The sequence below is a fragment of the Bos indicus genome, chromosome 4 (assembly GCF_029378745.1).
Source record: "Bos indicus isolate NIAB-ARS_2022 breed Sahiwal x Tharparkar chromosome 4, NIAB-ARS_B.indTharparkar_mat_pri_1.0, whole genome shotgun sequence".
Lineage (NCBI taxonomy): Eukaryota > Metazoa > Chordata > Mammalia > Artiodactyla > Bovidae > Bos > Bos indicus.
This window is the reverse complement of record NC_091763.1, coordinates 35,172,849-35,191,268: the sequence shown is the minus strand read 5'-3', so window position 1 is coordinate 35,191,268 and position 18,420 is coordinate 35,172,849. Positions and strand designations below refer to the sequence as shown.

At 36.9% G+C, this 18,420-nt stretch overlaps 1 long non-coding RNA gene across 1 annotated transcript in view; it reads left to right on the top strand.

The window, feature by feature from the left end:
• LOC139182688 (uncharacterized) overlaps nt 1-17,905 on the top strand; it is a 44,715-nt gene extending 26,810 nt beyond the window's left edge. The window contains exon 3 of the long non-coding RNA XR_011566212.1: nt 17,360-17,905. This is a non-coding gene — a long non-coding RNA (uncharacterized lncRNA). The remainder of the gene's footprint in view (nt 1-17,359) is intronic.
• The last annotated feature ends 515 nt before the right edge of the window (nt 17,906-18,420 follow it).

The following is an 18,420-nucleotide window of genomic DNA, read 5'->3' as shown; positions in this document are numbered from 1 at the left end:
GCTTACTTGCAACGGTGAAGTCACTGAAATAGACCTGGCCTGAGTAGCACTCTCCATTCACAAGCCTAGACACCAGTGCACTCATCTGACTTTCATGTGCTGCCTGGTATGGCTAATCCAAAGTAAAATGCCCCACAAAGTGTTCACTAAAGTGGCTTATGATGTTTGTTAGTCTTATCTTTACCCTGTGTCCTATGCTCCACCCATCCTTCCCTGCTTGCACCCAGGGACATCACACACCCCGCCCCCCCGCCACACACACACACACACACACACACACACACACAGAGGCTCCAGGCCATGCGACAGGCCATACTTGGGGTGGCCATGTGTATCTCCCCCAAGGGCTTTTGAGATTGTCATTCTGCAAGATCAGTAAGTCTTTCTGATTGACACACTCCTCAGTGTGTAGAAGGTGAGAGTGCAGACATCATTGAAACAGATCACTTTCTAGGGATCCAGTGATTATTGCCTAGTGATTACAGGAAAAGACATGGATGGAAGATGTGATGTTTGACATGTCAATAATTTTTAAAGATAAATTTAACCAGAAAATGAGTTATTTTTAGATGCTTATTTTTATTATAGCTCTCACATTTACTATCATTGTTAACAAAATACAGTGATATTAACAACCGTTCAAAGAGTCCTTGGACACGAACATTCATGGGGAACACTACAGAAAATGCAGGACCATGAGTGGTGATACAATCGATGTGAAATAAATGATATTCAGAAACTATAGAGGCAAGACTTCCTATATCGTTTCATGAGTAATAATAGCGTTGCTACTGTATTTTAGACTTTTAAAAATTAATAAATATTTTAAATGAGGTATAATTGACATTCAATCTTATGTTAGTCTTAAATGACAACATAATGACTTGATATTTGTATATATTGCAAAATAATCACTGCAGTAAGTCTAGTTAACATCTTCCACCATACATAGTTATAGAATATTTTTCTTGCATTGAGAACTTTTAAGATCTACTCTCCTAGCAACCTTCAAATACATGATACAGCATTATTACATCCCTACACAAGCTGGAATCAAGATTGCCGGGAGAAATATCAATAACCTCAGATATGCAGATGACACCACCCTTATGGCAGAAAGTAAAGAGGAACTCAAAAGCCTCTTGATGAAAGTGAAAGTGGAGAGTGAAAAAGTTGGCTTAAAGCTCAACGTTCAGAAAATGAAGATCATGGCATCCGGTCCCACCACTTCATGGGAAATAGATGGGGAAAAGTGGAAACAGTGTCAGACTTTATTTTTCTGGGCTCCAAAATCACTATAGATGGTGACTGCAGCCATGAAATTAAAAGACACTTACTCCTTGGAAGGAAAGTTATGACCAACCTAGATAGCATATTCAAAAGCAGAGACATTACTTTGCCAACAAAGGTCTGTCTAGTCAAGGCTATGGTTTTTCCTGTGGTCATGTATGGATGTGAGAGTTGGACTGTGAAGAAGGCTGAGTGCCGAAGAATTGATGCTTTTGAACTGTGGTGTTGGGGAAGACTCTTGAGAGTCCCTTGGACTGCAAGGAGATCCAACCAGTCCATTCTGAAGGAGATCAGCCCTGGGATTTCTTTGGAAGGAATGATGCTAAAGCTGAAACTCCAGTACTTTGGCCACCTTATGCGAAGAGTTGACTCATTGGAAAAGACTCTGATTCTGGGAGGGGTTGGGGGCAGGAGGTGAAGGGGACGACAGAGGATGAGATGGCTGGATGGCATCACCGACTCGATGGACGTGAGTCTGAGTGAACTCTGGGAGTTGGTGATGGACAGGGAGGCCTGGCGTGCTGTGATTCATGGGGTCGCAAAGAGTTGGACACGACTGAGCAACTGATCTGATCTGACCTGATGGCTTATTAGTTTTAAAACTAGACATTTTGTACCTTTTGCCCACCTTTACCCATTTTGCCCACTTTCTACCCTCTATCCTTAGTCTTGGCGACCATCAATCTGCTCTCTATATCTATGACATTGGCTTGTTTGTTTTTTAGGTTCCACATATAAGTGAGGTCGTATTATATCCTCTTCTCTTGCTGGAAGATGTGTAATTAGCCAGGGTGGTGCTTTTAACAATAACCATAAAGAGATAGTTCTAGAACATTAACAGGAAGAAATAAAACCTGGATACTGAAAAAAGTGTGAAAGTGAAAGTCACTCAGTCATGTCCGACTCTTTGCTACCCCACGGACTATACAGTCCATGGAATTCTCAGGCCAGAATACAGGAGTGGGTAGCCTTTCCCTTCTCCAGGGGATCTTCCCAACCCAGGGATTGAACCCAGGTCTCCCGCAGTGAAGGCAAATTCTTTACCAGCTAAGCCACCAGGAAAGCCCAAAGAAACCAACAAAAAAAACCTCATTGCACACTGATTGGACAATAAACTGAAATACAGAAAGTTCCCATATAGAAATATCTCTCCACCCATTATCCTGAATGTTCATTGGTACTTCTCTGTACTCAACATGGATTGTTTATTTTGTAACAAACTGTTCCTATAGACAAGTGTTGTGTCACTTACTCATATCTGACTCTTTGTGACCCCATGGACTATAGCCTACCAGACTCCTTGGTCCATGGGATTCTCCAGGCAAGAATACTGGAGTGGGTTGCCATTTCCTTCTCCAGGTGATCTTCCCAACCCAGGGGTTGAACCCAGGTCTCCCACATGGAAGGCAGATTCTTTATCTTCTGAGCCACCAGGGAAGCCCATATGCACATATTTTGTCCTATAGACAAAAGCCCTATCAAATATATTTCCCTGGAATCCAGCACAAACAGTAATATTAAGTTAAAGAGTACAATCCCAGAATGAGTTCTCAGAAAGACAAGCTTCATCACTCCAGTGCCTTGATACCATTGCCACATCTCACATCTCAGTGCAATAAAGGCTGATTGGACTCAGCTGCTGGCTATTCCCAATCACCTCTCTTACCCAGGGTTCTGTGCATAGGGCAGGAGGCCGGAAGGTTAAGATGCTGAAACGATTTGGCAGTGAAACAAAAGCTTTAAAACAGTTTGGTAGTGGAATAACAGATTTCAAAACCTAATTCTACTTGAGACATAGCTATATGACAATGAGATCAACAGACTACAATCATACCACTCAAACTATGCACCAGTGTATTCTCTCAGGAGCTACAGCAAACACAGAGAGGAGCTGCATAACTTAAATCTTCAAGAAAAACATGGCAATACTCAGCAGCCTCAGACATAAAGTGAAAAATATTAACAATGTCAACATTGCATAGGGCTACATTCCTTTTGATGACATCATGACTTGCTGAATGGTGTTTCCTGCAGTTGCATGATAAAAAAGTAAGTACCATATGAAAATCACTGTGAAACAGGAAATGAGTGTGTGAGTGTTTGATTTGATTTAAAAAGCTTACACAGCTAAACAGGTGCACACACCCAATTTGTAAGTAATTGTGGTTATTTAAGAATGAACTAAATTTTATTTTGTTCTCTTGATTTATGTGTATTTTTTCTAAAAGCCTACTAAGTTGTTAGAACATAAATACTTGTTAGGCTGTTTGGAATTAGCTACTAAGTAATGGGAACTGTTAGGTATTTCTTTTGTCCTAGGATATGCAAAGAAAAAAATTACTAAGATACTGAGAGTATTATGAATTCAAATGTTTGTGAACCTCCCAAGCTTTGGTGGAATAGGAACTGTTTTGGATAATATTTTAATGTAATGACATATTTTCTTGAGCCATTACTTCCTGGAAGATCTGAATGTACAAGTGAAAATTTTAAGGTTAGTCTGTCCCATCTAAATCATATTGACATTTAAAATTTTAAATGTGTACTTAGACATCTATATAGTGATTACCATATGGCTAAGCTTTTATTACTTTAACCAAAATAGTAATTTGAGCAATCTGAAATAAATTTATATATAAATTTGGTTCATTTTACATTGATATGTGTCCTAGATTTGAAATTGATATTATGAAATTTGTATCTTGGTAGTCCCTAAGAACTAAATGTCAATATTAAAAAAAAAAAAAGAAAGAAATGTGATGCAATTAAACTGCCTTTCTTAAGAAGGATAGTTTTAACCAAGTATGTGACAACCCTTAAAATATTACAACCTGTTTCTGCCAAATTCCCCATTCCCAAGTGGATCATCTGACTTTGACAAACCTGACTGGTAGTTTTCGTTTTGGCAACTTGCGGGTTTTGTTTTCATGTACTATATGTCACTCTGCTTATTAACTGGGGTGAATAAATCATTCTTTCAAAGAGGCATATGAACAGTACAACCAAAATGAACTATCAATGGATAAAAATAGGGAAGAAGCCCAGGAGGAAAGTTTCTCTCTTGGCTGTATTTGTCCCCTCAAGGATTGTGAGATAATTAAACTGGCCACTCATATTTCTGAATATGCTGAAGAACAATTTGGTTAATTAAACCATATTTCCTTGACTCTGATTACAAAATAACGTTTCACATATTGGTAACTAAACTTCACTTCTTTATTCTTTAAAGTTTTTGGTAACTATCCGTAAAAGTGACATAAAAAGAATATAAAACCAATCTGCATTTCTTTTAAAATTGTTTTATTTTCCATTGGAGCATAGTTGATTTACAATGTGTTGGTTACAGGTATACTGGAAAAATGATTTATTTACACACACACACACACACACACACATATATAGTTTTATATATATGTTACAATATATATAATATATACATACTATATATATATATATTACATATATATTATTTTTCAGACTCTTTTCCTTTATATAGGTTATTACAGAGTACTGAGAAGAATTCTCTGTGCCATACAGTAGATCTATTTTTTTATATAGTAATGTATATATGTTAATCCCAGCTTACTTGCTGTACCAATTTACATTTCTACCAATAGTGTAGGAGGGTTCTCTTTTCTCCACACCCTCTCTAGCATTTATTGTTTATAGACATTTTAATAACAGCCATTGTAGCTGGTATGAACTTATACATCATTGCTTTCATTTGTATTTCTCTAAAAATTAGTGATGTTGAACATCTTCTAGTGCTTTTTGGACATCTGTATGTCTTCTGTGGAGAAATGTCTGTTTAGATCTTCTGTCCATTTTTCAGTTGAGTTGCTTTTTGTGTATTGAGGTTCATGAGCTGTTTGTATATTTTGGAGATTAACCCCTTGTCCATCCCATTGTTTGCAAATGCTTTCTCATTCTGTGGGTCGTCTTTCCTTTTAATTGATGGTTTCCTTTGCTATGCAAAATCTTTTACATTTAATTTGGTCTCATTTGTTTAGTTTTGTTTTTATTCTTATTACTCTAGATGGTGAATGCAAAAGAAACATATTGTTGCAATTTATGTCAAAGTATGTTCTGCCTGTGTCTTCCTATAAAAGTTTTATAGTATCTGGTCTTATATTTAGGTCTTTAATCTATTGTCTGATTCGCAATGGAAGGTTCTATCATTACTGTAACATATTGATGAAAGACTAGAGAGAAGGATTAGATAGAAACATGACAAATAGTCACAAAGTTTCAATGAGGTCATGACTACAGTGTTGTTAACATTGTTAATATACATGATGCTTGGTGTAAAGTACATCTAAAAATATTTTAATCCTTCCTGACAGTGCAGTGGACCCTCTATGGTTTGAAAACTCTGATCAAAAATATTTGAAAAAAAGAAAAACTCCAGAAATTTTCCAAAAGGCAAAATTTGAATCTGCCAGTTCCACCAACTATTTACATGTACAGAGTATTAATATTTACATTGATTAGGTATTTTAAGTAACATAAAGATGATTTCAAGTACATTGAGAGATGAATGTTACATACAAATACTATGCCATCTTATCTATGGGATTTGACCATACACAGATTTTCATATCTTTGGAGGTCCTGGTACTAATCTTCTGTGGATACTGAGAGATGATTGTAGCTTTTTCTTCTTCTCCTCCTAACCCTCTTACTCCTTCTTCTGATAAATATACCTAATGAAAGAGATGGTGGTCTTTGGAGTCAGACCTGAGTGTAAATCAGAATCCCATGGTATGTGGTCTTGGGGAAGATATTTAACCTGATGATGATTTAAACATAACAATATGTGTATAAAATCATTCTCTGAGGATTTGCATGTAGATTAATTCAGTTACTATATGTAGATTTCTAGTATGATGAGTCTCTTTTACCTCCCATGCATTTATTTCCTAGCTCTATAATTCTGCCCAAGGTCTTGGTATTCTAATTTTGTCCAAGCCTCAGTGTCTTCAACTATTATACTGAGGCTAAAAACAATGCCTACTTATAAGGTTGTTTTAACAGTTAAATATAGCCCAGCTAAAATGCAAAGTGCAGTGCCTCTTCAGGGAAAGTAATATGTATTGATTACTGTTATTATTATACTACTTGCTATTTTTAGTAGTAGTGGAACTCCACTTCTTCTACGTGACTCATACTCAGTGTAGAGTATACATGATCCTTCTTTTTGTGCTTGGCAAAATTAATTCATTATAAAATCAATTGCTTAGTGAATAGAAGAAAGGATCACCCATGGGACCATTAACATGTCTAAAAATTGCAAAAGAATGTTCATGAGATAAATTTCATTTTACTGCAAAGCCTGTGGTTGGAGTGTGTTTTCTCCAATGAATTGAATGTGTCACTGCAGCTGGTCTCCTACGTGAAAGTGGACGATCCCAGTGAGAACAAAGTAAGGGCAGGGCACTCTGTATGTCTACAAAGGCGGCCAGAGTAATTTAGGAATGGTTCTCTACCCACTGGGAGATTTCATACACTCATCACTTTCTTTTAGTCTGATATACAGGCAGTTCCTTCTACTACTCTTATTCTTGGCTCCTTTGAATGATTGCTTTGCCAGAAATAAGGCCATGACTCAGGCTTGCCAGATGGGCCATGCTTTGCAGGCACTCAGAAGAGGCCTGAAGCGTGTTTATGATACACGTCATGTCTGAGGTGAGTTAGAGATTTCCCTGGAATTTCACAGAAGAAACAAAGTCCTTAGTGGTATTTTGCAGTAGTTTGAAGTGAAAAATAAAGCTATGGCTTGCTTTTCATAATGTCAGAGATAGGACACAGTGCAATGCATGAAAATGTAGGACATTGAATGAAAGAATAAAAATGAATAATTTACTATGAAAACCATTATCTAATTCAAGAAAGCATATATTCAAAACTCTGAAGTTTAGCATTTAGAAAGGAGTTAGCTCTAAACTTTCGACCCTTCTGCTTTATTTATTTTATAATTAAAAACTTAATAACACAGTGAATCTTACAGTGATCAATGAATAATAGCTGATGCTTTGTCTGGGTTTTGTCTAGGCTTCTCTGGAACAGTAAGAATCAGAAAATGCAGTATAAAACTTCTGATGGTATTTTGACAGTTCTGTGTCAGACACATCATTGGTATAGCTTTCTGCATTTCAAAATCAATTCATTCAACAGAAGTTATGAGGTTTCCTATTAACATTTTCCCTGAAATTTTAAGACTGAAGAATACTTCCATAACCTACTTCTCTAAACCAGAATTTGAAATAAAGCAATTGTGATGCCTCTGGGCACTGGGAAAGTATTCCTGAGCTCAGCCTCTCAAACTTAATCAGTTGAAGCGATAAGATGAAGAGTTAGAAGGTAAATACATAAAACAGAATTTTTATATCTGAAATCTAAAAAAGAATTTCAAAATACATTGTTGACACACTTGCTTCAGAAATATAGAAATGTAGCTGAGATCATGAAAGGTTTGTTTTGAAATTACTTCTCAGTGATGTATTTCATATGAGGATGGAAATTATTGCAGTTGTTTTGTTTGCGGGGTCTAGAGATTTCAACTTGATAATATGTGATAGTAAACTAGTATATTAAATGTGAGTTCCTTGAAGATAGAAACCATCTATTCCTCATATATGTACACATAGCACATAGCAAAATTGATAACAGACTCAAGATAAGTTTATTGAATTTGAGTCACACCACTTCAACACAAAGTAAAAAGAATAGTAGGTTAGAAATCTAGGGCAATGACTCTTAAACTAGTGTCTGCTATGATTGTTAAACTAGTGTCTAAGAGAATCTTAAGAACTTGTCAAAATATAGTTCCCTCTCTCAATCTCTTTCTCTCCAAACTAAACACATATATACAGTTCTCATTAGAACCACAATAATAATGCAAAAGCAAAATTCAGAGAATTTTTCAGCAATAAAGATAAAAGAAGGGGGGAAAAAGTAATGGTAAATAAAACTGTAGGCACTGAGAAGAAAGTAGGTCATGTATTAAGGACAATAAAGTATTTTCATATCCAATTTATTTAGACTTGAATATAAGAAGTTGCTACTTTTTGTGCTGGATGTTTCACCCTCATTCAAAATATTGTTATAAAATAATTCCATTTTTCTGTTGCTGGAGAAATCAGTTCACATTTCAATTCCTTCTTAGAAGTCTTCTTTCTCAGTCATCAGATAGAGACAACCTTAGTGAATATTTTGAGCATGCAAAAGGTGAGGAGTTAACAGTGAAAGCTAGAGAGGCTCACAATACAACACCTACCTTCCTGGTACCTTCCAGGACCCACACATGGCACATGCATTTTTAAAATAAATTTCTATTCTGTATAGTTGATTTACAATGTGTTTTGTTAGTTTCAGGTGTTCAGCAAAGTGAATCAGTTATTCACGTACATATATCCACTGCTTTTTAGATTCTTTCCCCATATAGTTCATATAGAATATTGAGTAGAGTTCCTTGTGCTATACAGTAGGTCCTTATTAGTTACTATATATTTTATATAGAGTAGTATGTATAGGTCAATTCCAGTCTCTTAATATATCCCTCCTCCCTATCCCCTTTGGTAACCATAAATTTGTTTTCTATATCTGTGACTCTATTTCTACTTTATAAATAAGTTTACTTTTATCATTTTTTTAGATTCCATATATGTTATATCATATGATATTTATTTTTCTCATATGCATTTTTACACCTAAGAATATGACTTGGTCATGAGCTAATATTATTTTGCAGAAACTAAACTTTCCATGCTTTGTTTGGTTTGCCATTTATGTGATTGGCTACTTAGAACACATAATGTTTATTTTCCAGATTTTGTAACACTGTGTACCCTGTAGGGATTTGCACTTCATTCTGATGACTGTGTGTTTTTAGAAATCCTTGTAAATCCTGTGCTTACCAAATAAAACATCCCAGACCAGTCTGCTGTCGGCTGCTCCAAACTAGTCCTGAGGTGTAGTTACTGTTTAAAGAAACTCCTAATAGAACGTGAGTAAAAGTTGACTTTTGGTTATATGTTTCCTGTGAATTAACTATTAGTTCCAAACTCATCAAGTTAATAACTCATCTATATGCATGCATATATTTATAATTGGCTGCATGATGGCACCCCACTCCAATACTCTTGCTTGGAAAATCCCATGGATAAAGGAGCCTGGTAGGCTGCAGTCCATGGGGTCGCTGAGAGTCAGACACGACTGAGCAACTTCACTTTCACTTTTCACTTTCATGCATTGAAGGAAATGGCAACCCACTCCACTGTTCTTGCCCGGAGAATCCCAGGGATGGGGGAGCCTGGTGGGCTTCCGTCTATGGGGTCGCACAGAGTTGGACATGACTGAAGCGACTTAGCAGTAGCAACAGCAGCGTTTAATTAGCTACAATGTTTAATGGCACATTTCATTATCAAGAAATTCATTTTTTATTAAAAATTCTGTTAAACAAACAGGCATTCTCTACATCAGTATATACCAGTTATCTGTACCATAGTAGTTCATTTCAGCTGCTGTCCCTTCTTTCATAGCTGATGCTACTTCAGTATCAACCTCACCTGATAAAACCAATATGATTACACAGAGGATAGATATTAGACTAACAGGGAAGTGAAGTTAATGGAAAAAAATGCCATTGCAAAGAGAGGCATTTTGGGATGAACTTCTTCCTCAGTTAAGTTCAGTTCAGTCACTCAGTTGAGTTTGACTGTGACCCCATGGATGGTAGCGCGCCAGGCATCCCTGTCCATCATGAACTCCCAGAGCTTGCTCAAACTCATGTCCATCGAGTCGGTGATGCCTTCCAACCATCTCATCCTCTGTCATCCCCTTCTCTTCCTGCCTTCAATCTTTGCCAGCATCAGGGTCTTTTCCAATGAGTCAGTTATTCACATCAGGTGAGCAAAGTATTGGAGTTTCAGTTCTTCCAATGAACATTCAGGACTGATTTGTTTAGGATTGAATGGTTTCATCTCCCTGCGGTCCAAGGGACTCTCAAGAGTCTTCTCCAACACCACAGTTCAGAAGCATCAATTCTTCATTGCTCAGCTTTCTTTATAATCCAACTCTCATATCCATACATGACTACTGGAAAAAACATAGCTTTGATTAGATGGACCTTTGTCAGTGAATAATGTCTCTGCTTTTTACTATGCTGTCTAGGTTGGTCATAGCTTTTCTTCCAAGGAGTAAGCGTCTTTTAATTTCATGGCTGCAGTCACTGTCTGCAGTGATTTTGAGCCCAGAAATATAAACTCTCACTGTTTTCATTGTTTCCCTATCTCTTTGCCATGGAGTGATGGGACCGGATGCCATGATCTATCTTAGTTTTTTGAATGTTGAGTTTTAAGCCAGCTTTCTCACTCTCCTCTTTCACTTTCAAAAAGAGGCTTAGTTCTTCTTTGCTTTCTGCGATAAGGGTGGTGTCATCTGCATATCTGAGGTTATTGATATTTCTCCCAGCAGTCTTGATTCCAGCCGTGCTTCATCCAGCCTGGCCCGTCATATGATGTACTCTGCGTATAAGTTAAATAAGCAGGGTGACAATATACAGCCTTGAGTAGTCCTTTCCCAGTTTGGAACCACTTCATTGTTCCATGTCTAACTGTTACTTCCTGACCTGCATACAGATTTCTCAGGAGGCTGGTAAGGTGGTCTAGTATTCCCATCTCTTGAATAATTTTCCACAGTTTATTGTGATCCACACAGTCAAAAGCTTTGGTGTAGTCAATAAAGCAGAAGTAGATGTTTTTCTGGAACTCTTTTGACTTTTTGATGATCAAACAGATATTGGCCATTTGATCCTCTGCCTTTTCTAAATCCAACTTGAACATCTGGAAGTTTACAGTTCAAATACTGTTGATACCTAGCTTGGAGAATTTTGAACATTACTTTGCCAGCATGTGAGATAAGTGCAGTTGTGTGGTAGTTTGAGCATTCTTTGGCATTGTCTTTCTTTGGGATTGGAATGAAAACTGACCTTTTCCAGGCCTGTGGCCACTGCTGAGTTTCTAATTTTGCTGTCATATTGAGTGTAGCACTTTAATAGCATCATCTTTTAGGATCTGAAATAGCTGAACTGGAATTCTATTACCTTCACTAGCTTTGTTTGTAGTGATGCTTCCTAAGGTCCATTTGACTTTGCATTTCAGAATGTCTGGCTCTAAGGTGAGTGATCACACCATCGTGGTTATCTGGGTCATGAAGGTCTTTTTTTGTATAGTTTTCTGTGTATTCTTACAACCTCTTCTTAATATCTTCTGCTTCTGTTGCTGCTGCTGCTACTAAGTCGCTTCAATCATGTCCGACTCTGTGCGACCCCATAGACGGCAGCCCGCCAGGCTCAGCCGTCCCTGGAATTCTCCAGGCAAGAACACTGGAGTGGATTGCCATTTCCTTCTCCAATGCATGAAAGTGAAAAGTGAAAGTGAAGTCGCTCAGTCGTGTCCGACTCTTAGCGACCCCATGGACTACAGCCCACCAGGCTCCTCCGTCCATGGGATTTTCCAGGCAAGAGTACTGGAGTGGGTTGCCATTGCCTTCTCCGTATTAGGTCCATACAATTTCTGTCCTTCATTGTGCCCATCTTTGCATGAAATATTCCCTTGATATCTCTGATTTTCTTGAAGATATCTCTAGTTTTTCCCATTCTATTGTTTCCATTCAATTCTCTTCCTCAGTAGAGAAAAAATAATGACTTTAAATTAATTTGATATTTAACTAATCTCTGAGTGGAAGTTGTATTTAAAATCTAAACATAAACCATTAAAAATTTGAGCATCTATTTATATTCAATTTTAATAAAAGAAGTAGTATGTGGAAAGGATCATTCCAAAGTAGTTCAGAAATGCTGTGAGCTATTTGAGACGTGAGAGAAGAGGAGTCAGAGAGGATAAGGCAGATTATAGCTGCTTACTGCTGTGTAAAGAGTTCCCTAGTTCTGGATGAGGAAAAGATGAGTGAAATTTAACCACATAAACATAGCATATAGTATTTATTATGGTATACACCATTACTTTAATAACTTTAACTGTATAATATCCTACATAATTTTCTTGGTTTTTAATTTTATTTTTTATACCAAATTCTGGTAACTATGTACAGCAATTCAGATATTTTTGTAGCTTGATGTCTGGACCAATTGGACCACAACTCAATGTGGAAATTCAAGATTTTACTGTGGAAATTAGGAAGATGAGACAAGCAGCATCCTTCGCGGTGGGTTTGGCTCAGCTGATGTGTGCTCTGTGTTGAATAAGCGTTGAGAAAGTACTAGTCTGGGAGTCAGGCCGTCTGTCTTCACTTCTTAGTGCTGCTTGCAAGCATATCTGGATGATGTACACTGGGGTACAGAGACTAGGTGGATACATTTTCTTCTATTATTAAAGTCACTGACATTTTCCTCTGCTTTAACAGGTGGATTTAGGCAAATTATATACTTCAGGTTACCAGTTTCCTCGTTTATAAAGTAAGTATAATAGTGGTACCTAATAGTGAGGAAAGATTAATTGAATTAGTACATGTAAAGAGTTGTGAATGGTTCTTGGCACATAATATGCACATAAGAACCAGAGTAGGACAGAAAAACAGGGTCAGCAAGAGTATAAGTCTACTGGAATTTAACTGTGTGGGTTCAAATTCAGGATCTCCCACCTGCTAGTGGTGTGACCTGGCTTCTCAGAGCTTCAGTTTTATTACTTGAAAAAGGAGACAGAAATAATATTCTCTTCAAGACATTTTGGGAGATTTATTGAGAATGTATACATAAAACAGTAGGACAGTTTTCAAAAATGTAGCTATTTTGTTTAATTATCATGAAATAATTATATTTCATGTTAACTAAGGAGGAAAATCATTAAAAAGGAGAATTGGGGTTCTTTACTTATTCAGAAGAGGGAAACTAAAGTCTTCAGAAAGTTTAAAGTATAAACAAAAGCAACTGCATAGCGTATTATTATGACTATGTCATGGTATTATGATGTTACACATTGTCTAAGAGTAAAACCTCCTTTAGGCTTCCCTGGTGGTTCAGATGGCAAAGCATCTGCCTGCAATGCAGGAGACCTGGGTTGGATCCCTGAGTTGGGAAGATCCCCTGGAGAAGGGAATGAATGGCAACCCACTCCAGTATTCTTGCCTGGAGAATTCCATGGAAAGAGGAGCCTGGTGGGCTACAGTGCATGGGGTCGCAAAGAGTTGGACACAATTGAGCGACTAACACACAAAACCTCCTTCTAGAAACAACATACAATGATATGCTTTAGGAAACATATCCTGATTTATGAAGGAAAGAGAATTCTGCTTTCCATGTAAGCATACAAAATATGTAAAAATTAAGGTGATTGCTCATTCTGAGAAATTTTCTTTCATATTGTTTACAACTCTGACATTACATATATTGTGAAATTGAAATACATAACTTCTCTAAAGGAAGGTGGTTACAAGCATGATTTCTGTGCTTCTAGACACTGAACAAAAACTGACTAACCATTTGTTACTCATTATCCAGAGTGAAACATGAGGCTTCCAGGTGATGCTAATGGAAAGAACCACCTGCCAATTCAGGAGACAAGAGATGTGGGTTTGATCCCTGAGCTGGGAGGATCCCCTGGAGAAGGGCATGGCAACCCACTCCAGCATTCTTGCTGGAGAATCCCATGGACAGAGGAGCCTAACAAGCTACAGTCCATAGGGTTGCACAGAGTGGTACACAACTGAAGGGATTTAGCATGCATACATTGAGTGAAATATATTTTAAGAGTGTCCACATGATACAAAGTTGTAGAAAGAATCATGTAAATTCTGTCATGTTTCCCCACTTTTTCAACCTCCTTCTATGATCTTAAGCCTGTGAATTAATTTTGGGCTTCTGGGCATTCTCCCCTAACTTCTCAGTATATTTTCCTCTTTCCCGTTCCTGCTGTCCCCAGTCCATTCTCAGCAACAGCCACTTACCATAAGAGTCCTTAATCCCATTTAGTTCCTAATGGCTATTTGGTAGCTTTATGCATATTTTATATATTTAGTTGGGCCTTTCCAGTGCACTTTATATCTTAAAGAGGAAATATGTTCCATTGCTAAACTATAATAATGGTGTCAAATAACATTTTCCAATGGAGGAAGGGTGTATTCATGGAAACTTTTTTTGAAGGTTTTTATTTTCTGAAATTTGAAAATGTAAATCTCCTAACAATATATGCATGATAAATATCTAGCATGACTGTAAATAATAACAAATAATACTGTGTCCTATTCCCTGTAGTTTTCCTCACAATGCCCTATGTCTCTTGCCCATCTGTTCTCCATTTTATGACGCTGATCCAGATGGTTCTCAAATACATGGGAGTGCAGAAATTTATAGATGGAGGAGAGTGTAAGGTAGCCCTGTTACATTAATCAGATTTTATGTTGGTTTCAAAATGAGAAGAGTATTTTGAAAAGCCAAGAAGAATCTCTCCCTATAAAAAGACCAAATGGCTATTGAAAACCTCTTAACCAGCTTTAAGCCCATTTTTCTGTGAGTGATTTCAGTTTGGGGAAAGTTTTTCCTAATGCAGTGTGTCTGTGATAAAGCAGTGGGCTTATGACAGAAGAAAATTGGGATGCAGGGTCTTGACAACTGATCCTCACTATGATATATAGTATTCAGCCTATAGTTAATTGAACATTTGAAATTAATGATAGCACACAAAAGTATATTCATTTGGCCCTATGTTTTGGCTTGTAGTTTTAAACACACATGACTGACTCGATGGACATGAATTTGAGCAAGCTCTAGGAGTTGGTGATGGACAGGGAGGCCTGACATGCTGCGGTTCATGGGGTCGCAAAGAGTCTGACACAACTGAGCGACTAAATTGAACTGAACTGAATATGTTAATGATGATGCCTTGTTGCAAATTACATACTAATGTCTTATTAGGAAATGCATGTAGAGTACATCATTTAACAAATGCACTCACTTTGCTTTGGGAGAAGATATTTTTGCATGAGAAAGTTGCCCCAACACCTGAATTTTAATCCTATTTGCAAAATTATATTACTTTGTGCAAACCATAAATTTTTATTGAGCCACTATTTTCTTCTGTGGTCAATACTCTGAATTTAATATATTTAAAATACCAGACCACCTGATCTGCCTCTTGAGAAATTTGTATGCAGGTCAGGAAGCAACAGTTAGAACTGGACATGGAACAACAGACTGGTTCCAAATAGGAAAAGGAGTACGTCAAGGCTGTATATTGTCACCCTGCTTATTTAACTTATATGCAGAGTACATCATGAAAAACGCTGGACTGGAAGAAACACAAGCTGGAATCAAGATTGCCGGGAGAAATATCAACAACCTCAGATATGCAGATGACACCACCCTTATGGCAGAAAGTGAAGAGGAAGTAAACAACCTCTTGATGAAAGTGAAAGTGGAGAGTGAAAAAGTTGGCTTAAAGCTCAACATTCAGAAAACGAAGATCATGGCATCCGGTCCCATCACTTCATGGGAAATAGATGAGGAAACAGTGGAAACAGTGTCAGACTTCATTTTTGGGGGGCTCCAAAATCACTGCAGATGGTGACTGCAGCCATGAAATTAAAAGACACTTACTCCTTGGAAGGAAAGTTATGACCAACCTAGATAGCATATTCAAAAGCAGAGACATTACTTTGCCAACAAAGGTCTGTCTAGTCAAGGCTATGGTTTTTCCTGTGGTCATGTATGGATGTGAGAGTTGGACTGTGAAGAAGGCTGAGTGCTGAAGAATTGATGCTTTTGAAGTGTGGTGTTGGAGAAGACTCTTGAGAGTCCCTTGGACTGCAAGGAGATCCAACCAGTCCATTCTGAAGGAGATCAGCCCTGGGATTTCTTTGGAAGGAATGATGCTAAAGCTGAAACTCCAGTACTTTGGCCACCTCATGCGAAGAGTTGACTCATTTTAAAAGACTCTGATGCTGGGAGGGATTGGGGGCAGGAGGAGGAGGGGACGACAGATGATGAGATGGCTGGATGGAATCACTGACTCGATGGACGTGAGTCTGGGTGAACTCCGGGAGTTGGTGATGGACAGGGAGGCCTGGTGTGCTGTGATTCATGGGGTCGCAAAGAGTTAGACACAACTGTGTGACTGAACTGAACTGAATATTAAATTATGTATCTTGAATGATTTATACCTAATCAAAATGATCTCAGGAACTATTGTTTGATAATAAATTTTAATAATTTATTTCCCCTATTTAGTAACACTTGGATATCACTGAAGCCATTTCTATTTTATATGTAGGAAAAAGTAACCCTAGCATGGAAAATTCTTTAATCATTCTTAAAGAGTCATAAATATTTTGTACATATAACCCAATGTGATTTTTTTTTAATAAAAAATTCATGGCCCTAAATTTTGGAGACCGAAGCACCTATTATAAGCATGAGACTTGTGTAAAAGTTATTAACATGTACATCCCTAAAAGAATGTCATTCAACCTCAGAATATATCTATGTTTTTCCATACAAAAAAATAAATAGCATTTAGATTTCTTGTCAATTATCTGATATATTTGTCCCCAAAACTTCAAGTGAAATTGAAAGAAATGTGTACTTTAGTTATTTTATAAGAAAACATGTACTTTTTCTCGTGTTTATAATCAGTACTATCTTTTGCAGCAGTTAGTGCTGAATTAGTGCAGAGTTTCAAAATATATTTACTTCTTACTTGCAAAATTTAGCCAGCATAAGATCAGAGTTTAAACTCTTCATCTCTTAACTTTCATGAGCTCCTTTCAGAACCCTGGCAGAAACCATAGCAATGTATTCTGTTGGCCTTACATTTTAACTGAAATTTACCAGAATAAGTAATTTCAATTAAAGTCACTTGATATTATCATCTCTGCACTCGAACTTCTGTGTCACGTGTCTTCGAAGTATCCCTGGGCATTTTTATGGAGTCTGTCTAAGGGGAAGCTTGGGACATATTTTGTCTGGATTTTAGTAGGTTATCTGGTTGGCAATCACTTTGTGATTTGGCAATGACTTCTGTGCATAGTTAATATATTGCTCACTATCCCCTTGTAGGAGAGATTTCCAGAAGTTCTCTGCCAATTTGTAACATTGTAACATAAAGGTATGAAGACAAAGGCTGTGTTGCAGTATGAACATTCTGTCCCATGGCACCCTGATCTTGACGGATATGGGAAATGAGGTATGATGTGACAAATATATCAAGCCAGTTAATGATTTCTATAATTTTTTTTTTTATTTGACTGACACTCAGCTTAAAACAATGTCCTTTCCTTTGGGCATATATTTAACTGTGCCTTCAAATCTTAGAGCTAAATAAAAATAACCAATGTTTTTCTATCAGCCATGCTAAAAGACAATTTCAACTCTTTCTCTACAGAAAACGATTACAAAAACATTATTATATCAAAAGTTAGAATTTTAAGCCAAAACTATCTGGCAAAACATATCATAAAGCCGTGTCAATTAAGATAGCTAAGTTAAAAAGAAATTTACACTATTTTTCTGGATTTTCTGATGTGAGTGGTATAAGCTAGCCTTTGATAATTTAATTGTTGTTAACAATTAAATTATCAAAGGCTGGCATATATATATATATATATATTTTTTTTTAATCCTCTAAGTTGTATAAGCCACAGATCTCGTAAGGCTATAAACTTAGTAATTAATTGATATCTCTCTTGGTTACTTTATGATTGAAAACATATATCAATATACATATTTTGTATATAAAAAGTAAAAGTTATATCTGTGATGTCACTAATAATTTATACCTGAAGAAAGTGTAGTTAATGAAACCTCACAACAATCACACAAGACAAAATCTAATTCTAGTAACAAGGACTATTTATCAGGTTCTTTTTCACAAGATTCTATAATGATATCATTTCTATTAAATTAATTAGAAAACTGACAACACAGAAAGGATCCCCATTCTTCACCATTGTACATACTACCTCTCACAGTACCTTCTTTCATCAAGTAGCAGATCCTCAGATTTTAGACATACTGAGAAGTATTTAACTGGCTTAGTATGTATTTTTTTGTTTTTCTCCAAGGTTTAATAAGGGGATCACATAAAGTAATTCATAAACATCTAAGGGGCTTGGGCTGAG